General features: G+C 38.0%; 1 long non-coding RNA gene across 1 annotated transcript; it reads right to left on the bottom strand.

Annotated features, from left to right (window-relative positions):
• Positions 1-4,057: 4,057 nt before the first annotated feature.
• LOC134629628 (uncharacterized) lies at positions 4,058-6,180 on the bottom strand. The gene is made up of 3 exons (XR_010094076.1): positions 6,132-6,180; positions 5,144-5,312; positions 4,058-4,808 (listed from the first exon to the last, which is right to left on the bottom strand). It is a non-coding gene; the product is annotated as an uncharacterized LOC134629628 (long non-coding RNA).
• Between the last annotated feature and the right edge of the window lie 1,334 nt (positions 6,181-7,514).

The following is a 7,514-nucleotide window of genomic DNA, read 5'->3' as shown; positions in this document are numbered from 1 at the left end:
TTCCATTACGTTACTCAATGAGAGTAACGTATTCTGAATACTTTGGATTACTTAATATATTATCATACTTTTTACAACTACATGAATGTGCTATTGCTGTGTGATTTATTACGATTACTGAAGGTTACTCTCCATACCAATACCAACTATGTTTAAATCTTAATATAAATGAGTAACAGTAGGTGGACATTAGGTAAGGCTGCACTTTTTGCAGCGATCTCGTATAGAAAACTACTGTCGGCAGTCTGGTTGAGCATTTGGAGCCTCGCTACCAAACCGGCATTTCATCTCAGAGAAAGTTATCCCAGAGAAGTAAAGCAAGTGTGTAAGTTCATCTCTGAATGTTTGTAAAGCATTCCCACTTTAAGCTTAATAACCGATATATGGAGCGACTGCCTCTCTCCCCCTCCCTCTCCTGTTGCTGCTTCAATCATGAAACTGATCAATGATCAGCTGATCGTCTCTCTTGTTAGTTTATCGCCGACTTTGCACCAGAAAGAGGAAACCAGCAGCTGAACAACAGCAGCACGTTTAAGCTTGATAAGCTGTTGTTAGAATGAATTTAATATTACTTTCTACACCAGGATCGTTTTCCACGCAGCTGACAGCTGGTAACTGTGCAGGGGCGGGTTTAGCAAAGTTTAGCCAGGGCATTAACAGGGAAAGGGGGCACAAAGAAAAACTTTTCTTTCTTATTCTCATGTCTGGCTTTTAATAAGTAATTCTCTGAATCTTACAACCAAAGTTTTCATCTGATGTAAAATGTATAGAAGTCCATTACTGTATATAGGAACTATTAAGTCTAATATATCCTAGTAAGCTATATTACTTTTTCCTTTGGGAAGCATCTGTGCAGTCTGCAATTCTGTTGAAGAAAGATGTTGAATCTATTGAATTATTGTGGAAAAATTATTGATTTCTGTGCATTTTCTTTTACATGTGTATTAAATTAAAGTTGATTACGTCAATTAAGCATTATGAGGCAGAGGGTGGGGGTGGTTCCCTATTTTGTTTGTTTGTTTGTTTGTTCGGAGTTGGCGACCCTATTAGTTAGGTTTCTTAATATTTCCACTAAGTACTCTTTAAAATACCAGAATAGGGAGGATGGTGCAGGTTTAAGTTTATTAGATTGATCAGTTTTGCTGATCTATGAAATATTTTGGCTGCAGTGTATTTTTTGCATACAGGTATAACAGAAAAGCTTTAGTTTTGTTTGCTTTTTTAAACTTGAGTATGAACTTATACAAAATGCAGCAAGATATAAAAAAAAACCATTTTATTAATTATAAAATACGCTATATTGGATTTATATCGGTATCGGCAGATATCCAAATTTATGATATCGGTATCAGACATAAAAAAGTGGTATCGTGCCATCTCTAGTTTCCACGGGCGTGGAAGCTAAAAATAGAGAGGGCATAGCCTAACATATGAAACAGGAAAGTACCGCCGTGTAATCCATTTATTTCAACAAAGTAACTGTATTCTAAATACCACCTTTTTTAAACAGTAACTGTAACGGAATACAGTTACTCATATTTTGTATTTTAAATACGTGACGGCGGTACATGTATTCTATTACTCCCCAACACTGGCTACCATGAAGTGGCTGGGTGGAGACCCAAACTGCAAACAACTGAACCCTCTATACTTCACCACCAGAGGGTGCAAAAGAGCAAAATCTGTACATACAGCTCAACAAACATAAAATGCAAAAGACCATGACACCATCCATCCTCCAGCCCAGCAGGTGGCAGTACTGCAGCCATGTGTAGAGGAAGAACAAACTCCACCCTCACTGGCTGCACCTGTAACTGTTTGCTCACCTGTTCTCCAACAGTCTTGGCCCCAGTCGAGTTCTCTGGAGCTTTATGTATTTATTAACTTTATCTCTTTGAGTTTTCTCGGGGTGGGGGTGGACTTAACTCTCCGATTCTTGTAAGCACAAATATATGGAGGACCACAAGAGCCACGCGCATCGAAATAAAAAATTCTGTGCTTAATTTTAATAAACTGATTTTTAAATTCTTTTCAAGTCTTCATTTCAAAAAACATTTTCGAATTGCACTTTAATAAACTGCATTTCAAAATCCTTTTTCGAATTCCACTTTAATAAAAACATTTCGAATTGCACTTTAATAAACTGCATTTCAAAAAACATTTTCGAATTGCACTTTAATAAACTGCATTTCAAAAAACATTTTTGAATTCCACTTTAATAAACTGCATTTCAAAAACCTTTTTCGAATTCCACTTTATTAAAAACATTTTCGAATTCCACTTTAATAAACTGCATTTCAAAAAACATTTTCGAATTCCACTTTAATAAACTGCATTTCAAAAACCTTTTTCGAATTGCACTTTAATAAACTGCATTTCAAAAACCTTTTTCGAATTCCACTTTAATAAACTGCATTTCAAAAACCTTTTTCGAATTGCACTTTAATAAACTGCATTTCAAAATCCATTTCCCTTTCCTGTTCGCTCAGGGATTAACATGTGGATTAGCAGTTGGATTAGCAGTTGGATTAACAACTTCATTTTAAAAATCCTGCTGCTATTCAAATTAGCCACACCGTGGGATGTAAGGAGCTCTCTGATTGGTTGGTCAGACACAGGCTGTCTGCCAGCCTGGATTTTTCTAGCTCATAGCTTCTCCCTGCTAAGAAGCCTGTGTGCTTGTACAAAGGCCGTTCAGCCTCGGGATTTACACTCAGCTCGACACGGATATGTGAAGAATGAAGGGACCCTGCAGCGAAACGGAGACCAACCTCTGACTGAGTGCCTGTTTTCGCAGTCTGACCACCTGTTGAAGGTAACGTGCTAACATGGCTAACGCTAGCATCACCGCACGTAGCCCCGTTATTTTAAGGTCATTTTAGCTTATGAAAATTTTACGTCGCAGCTGTACGAGCTCGCTACGTGTTTTGTAAGCTGCTGTGCTCTTCTCAAATAAAGCTGGAAGCAGCTCAGACTGTTAGAACCAGCACTGAGCCCTGTTACATTTATACAGTGTTAGAGCAATGGCTGCAACCTACAGCCTTTAAACTAGCGATTAAAATGCTGACAGTAAACTCGTCAGTCCAGATGTTACCACATTACTCTATGGTACTTAGAGTTAAAACAACTGAGACAGGCTGATTAAAATAACAGCTGTCAGTTCTCTCATTCCTTATATCAAGACTGGAGATCACACTACTGATTTCAGTTCATTTAATATGTGAGTGCACAGATTCATTCTCAACTGGACATAAATGATGATCAAAGGTTGTATATATGATGAAGTCATCAAATCCCAGCCTCTAACACAGTGCGCTGAATCTTAGCTTTGAATGTCCAGTATATTCTAATCAGTGCAATGTAAGCATTCACTGACCCTACAGTATCTACACCTGTGTGGCAAATGTTGTAAAGATACAGATAATGAAATTTAATTATTAATACAATATACATCATGAGAAACTAAAGCTGAAATTGATTCAGTTTAGTACTTTTCTCTGTATGTTCTGTGATTATAAAGGCCTTAAATTCTGTGATATATACTGTAAATGATTTTCACAGAGGTCTTAAAGTACTTAAATCACTGCTGATAGTCTGGTTGTTTATATTTTCACATCTTTTTGTGTCTGTAGGGCTGTTTGATGACGATTTGGACTCCTCTGGGAGATGAGGACACACCCACATCTGTTCCATACTGCAGCCATGGATGGTGTTACAGCTCTGAGGCAGCTTTGGGCCATCAGACGCACACACTGGAAAACCAGCACCTGGACTTCATGCAGGAGAGATGACCTCAGTGATCATGGACTCTGCATCCTCTACTTTACCTCCTAATCTCTTTCTCTTTAACACACAATTAAAATCACTCCAAAAGAGTGTAAACTTACTGAGGAAGTCTCTAACTTGTACACATTTGTACTTTTACTTGTTTTATGAGTTATTTTTAAGAAGAGTAGAGTTATTCACAAAGTTTTTATTCTTCTGTATTTATTCTTTTGTATCATGTACCACAGACATACTAAACTTTACAGACCTGGTGAATTGGGGAAAAAAAAAAAGTCATATATATACATGAATGAATCATTCAGCTTCAGCAGTATTTCTATTCATCTTATGAATTCCAGTCTAATGTCAATTCACTGTTTGAGTTCAGTTTTGGTCTTAAACTCCAGAGAATACCACCTAGTTCAACAATCTTTTTATCTGATTATTTGCAAAACGGTTTTCTTCTGAGAGATGCTGCTAGAGCTGAAATTGAGCCCAAAGAAACAACAAATTTTCCATGGAAAATTGTTTTATCACTCATCCAGGTGACTTCTCCAGTGTCACGGATGAGTGATGAATATATCTCCCACTGAAAACCATTGTGTCCAGTTAAAGTCAATCGACTTTTTTAAGGAGAGTTGTTAAGATGCTGTGCTCGTGAGGACAATGAGTTTTAACTTGGAGCACAACACAAAGCTGCCATATTGGATCAACGAACAAAACACTTAATTGAGCAGAATTAAGTCAAAATGTAATATCCTCATATAATGACACATCACACATGACCCAGCATTGTTCTAAGAATGCAAACTTTCTTATTGGAAGTCTTCACAGCTGCCAGAAAGGGACAGATTTCTGTCTGGTCTTAATGAGTGGTCGTTGCTCTCTCGTTTTCTCTGGAATTGCGGCACAGAGGATGTAACACCCATGATAAGCGCTGAGGTGTGTGTCCCTGTCAGAAATCAGCCATCCTCAGCTTCCAGGTTAGGAAAAGTGGAACCAGAAGATATTCAAATGCATCTCTCCACAGCTGCTGATGAATTCTACAAAAAACAAAGTTTGTTAAAAACATTTGCAGGTGAATCACCACTGATTTATCACTGACATCCATTTACTCAAAAATTACTGACAAGTGGATAACTAGAATATATAGTTTATACTTTCAACAATGTCCTGTACAAAATGGAACTGTACATGACAAATGTGGTGTGGTGCTTGTGGAATTTTTAACAAGGGCCCTACAAAACTTTACAGTACTCATGCTGCCAAACTTCTGATGGCTAGGTGTGCAGTTCCTGCTTTAAATGCATCCACTTTTAAGATTAAGGAATCTAAGTGATAAGAGGCCAGAAATGTTTGAACTCGCTTATGAACCTACATCACTGAGGCCGTCTCTCCTGCATGAAGTCCAGGCGCTGGTTTTCCAGTGTGTGCGTCTGATGGCCTAAAGCTGACTCAGAGCTGTAACACCATCCATGGCTGCAGTATGGAACAGATGTGGGTGTGTCCTCATCTCCCAGAGGAGTCCAAATCGTCATCAAACAGCCCTACAGACACAAAAAGATGTGAAAATATAAACAACCAGACTATCAGCAGTGATTTAAGTACTTTAAGACCTCTGTGAAAATCATTTACAGTATATATCACAGAATTTAAGGCCTTTATAATCACAGAACATACAGAGAAAAGTACTAAACTGAATCAATTTCAGCTTTTGTTTTTCATGGTGTATATTGTATTAATAATTAAACTTCATTATCTGTATCTTTACCACACATTTGCCACACAGGTGTAGATACTATAGGTTCAGTGAATGCTTACATTGCACTGATTAGAATATACTGGACATTCAAAGCTAAGATTCAGCGCACTGTGTTAGAGGCTGGGATTTGATGAATTCATCATATATACAACCTTTGATCATCATTTATGTCCAGTTGAGAATGAATCTGTGCACTCACATATTAAATGAACTGAAATCAGTAGTGTGATCTCCAGTCTTGATATAAGGAATGAGAGAACTGACAGCTGTTATTTTAATCAGCCTGTCTCAGTTGTTTTAACTCTAAGTACCATAGAGTAATGTGGTAACATCTGGACTGACGAGTTTACTGTCAGCATTTTAATCGCTAGTTTAAAGGCTGTAGGTTGCAGCCATTGCTCTAACACTGTATAAATGTAACAGGGCTCAGTGCTGGTTCTAACAGTCTGAGCTGCTTCCAGCTTTATTTGTGAAGAGCACAGCAGCTTACAAAACACGTAGCGAGCTCGTACAGCTGCGACGTAAAATTTTCATAAGCTAAAATGACCTTAAAATAACGGGGCTACGTGCGGTGATGCTAGCGTTAGCCATGTTAGCACGTTACCTTCAACAGGTGGTCAGACTGAGTAAACAGGCACTCAGTCAGAGGTTGGTCTCCGTTTCGCTGCAGGGTCCCTTCATTCTTCACATATCCGTGTCGAGCCGAGTGTAAATCCCGAGGCTGAACGGCCTTTGTACAAGCACACAGGCTTCTTAGCAGGGCGAAGCTATGAGCTAGAAAAATCCAGGCTGGCAGACAGCCTGTGTCTGACCAACCAATCAGAGAGCTCCTTACATCCCACGGTGTGGCTAATTTGAATAGCAGCAGGATTTTTAAAATGAAGTTGTTAATCCAACTGCTAATCCAACTGCTAATCCACATGTTAATCCCTGAGCGAACAGGAAAGGGAAATGGATTTTGAAATGCAGTTTATTAAAGTGGAATTCGAAAAAGGTTTTTGAAATGCAGTTTATTAAAGTGGAATTCGAAAATGTTTTTTGAAATGCAGTTTATTAAAGTGGAATTCGAAAATGTTTTTTGAAATGCAGTTTATTAAAGTGGAATTCGAAAATGTTTTTAATAAAGTGGAATTCGAAAAAGGTTTTTGAAATGCAGTTTATTAAAGTGGAATTCGAAAATGTTTTTAATAAAGTGGAATTCGAAAAAGGTTTTTGAAATGCAGTTTATTAAAGTGGAATTCGAAAATGTTTTTTGAAATGCAGTTTATTAAAGTGCAATTCGAAAATGTTTTTTGAAATGCAGTTTATTAAAGTGCAATTCGAAATGTTTTTATTAAAGTGGAATTCGAAAAAGGATTTTGAAATGCAGTTTATTAAAGTGCAATTCGAAAATGTTTTTTGAAATGCAGTTTATTAAAGTGCAATTCGAAAATGTTTTTAATAAAGTGGAATTCGAAAAAGGATTTTAAAATGCAGTTTATTAAGTGCAATTCGAAAAAGGTTTTTGAAATGCAGTTTATTAAAGTGCAATTCGAAAATGTTTTTTGAAATGAAGACTTGAAAAGAATTTAAAAATCAGTTTATTAAAATTAAGCACAGAATTTTTTATTTCGATGCGCGTGGCTCTTGTGGTCCTCCATACAAATAAAGTTCTTTTGTTTTATGAGGGGCAGCACGGTGGCACGGTGGTTAGCACTGTTGCTGCCCAGCAAGAAGGTCCTGAGTTCAATTCCACCATCAGGCCGGGGTCTTTCTGTGTGGAGTTTGCGTGGGTTTCCTCCGGGTACGCGGCTTCCTCCCACCATCCAATGAAATGCTGTTTGTGCGGATATGCTAGTTGTAGGAGTGAATGTGACCGCGAATGGTTGTCTGTCTCTGTGTGTTAGCCGTGCAACAGACTGGCGACCTGTCCAGGGTGTACCCCGCCTCTTGCCCTTTTATAGCTGGGATAGGCTCCAGCGCGCCCCGTGACCCTGAAAAGGATAAG

Source organism: Pelmatolapia mariae, linkage group LG6 (assembly GCF_036321145.2).
Source record: "Pelmatolapia mariae isolate MD_Pm_ZW linkage group LG6, Pm_UMD_F_2, whole genome shotgun sequence".
Taxonomy (NCBI): Eukaryota; Metazoa; Chordata; class Actinopteri; order Cichliformes; family Cichlidae; genus Pelmatolapia; species Pelmatolapia mariae.
The sequence above is the reverse complement of the archived record's forward strand: the minus strand, read 5'-3'. Positions and strand labels throughout refer to the sequence as shown.